At 39.4% G+C, this 863-nt stretch overlaps 1 protein-coding gene across 1 annotated transcript in view; it reads left to right on the top strand.

Annotated features, from left to right (window-relative positions):
• Positions 1–863, top strand: part of LOC101845913 (solute carrier family 28 member 3) — a 33,850-nt gene that overhangs the window by 27,710 nt on the left and 5,277 nt on the right. The gene's annotated exons all lie outside the window — the stretch shown is intronic.

The raw sequence follows: 863 nt of genomic DNA, 5'->3' as shown, positions 1-863 counted from the left end.
ACCAGGTGTTCTGCTTATTTTCGTCTCTGTTTTGTTTTACCGATCTTCATGTTGTGTTTTGCGTATTCAGCCTGTTTGTGTGCTCTTGAAGTTTCTCTTCTTTCTCATATGTCAGGCTTTGATCGTCCACAAACAGCATCTCATTTAGGTCTATCGGGTTGGGGTTTGCTACTTTTGTAATTTTGTCCATGTATATTATGAATAATAACGGTGATAACACACACCCTTGTCTCACTCCAAATGACACGTCGAACCAGTCAGTGAGTCCGTTTTGGGTGCGGACTGTACTCATACTGTTGGTATAGATGGCTCTGATTTTGTCCAACAGTTGTCCCCTAATGCTGTACTCTTCAAGTGTTTGCCACAGTTTGTTTCTACCTACCCTATCAAACGCTTTTTCCTGGTCTGCAAACACAAGATTCAGTTCATTGTTGTGTGCAATTGTCCTTTCATTCAGTTGTCTAAGAGCAAAGATAGCGCCTGTGCACCCTCTCCCTTTTCTGATGCTCATCTGCGCCTCACTCATGGGAACCAGGGTACTAAAATTAACAAAATGACTCGTGGATGACTCTTTTTCTTTCTGGATTTTGAAGATCACATAAAAGAAGTATTTTTTTGTTGACATTGCATCATATATCATTTTCTTATGGCAAAGAGGACGGACAACTGTTCAGTTTTAATTAACGCATCGTGTAATAGACCACTTAAATAACCGCATAATGTTGATAGGGGGTGTTGAACCTATACCTTTGCTTACTACGATGGGTCTGTGTATTGATGACATCAAAAAATGGATGGTTGATAATAAGCTCCAGCTTAATGAAAATAAAACTGAAATTCTGTTATGTAACCCAAAGAAAAGC

This window comes from Aplysia californica, unplaced genomic scaffold, assembly GCF_000002075.1.
Source record: "Aplysia californica isolate F4 #8 unplaced genomic scaffold, AplCal3.0 scaffold00122, whole genome shotgun sequence".
Lineage (NCBI taxonomy): Eukaryota > Metazoa > Mollusca > Gastropoda > Aplysiida > Aplysiidae > Aplysia > Aplysia californica.
The sequence above is the reverse complement of the archived record's forward strand: the minus strand, read 5'-3'. Positions and strand labels throughout refer to the sequence as shown.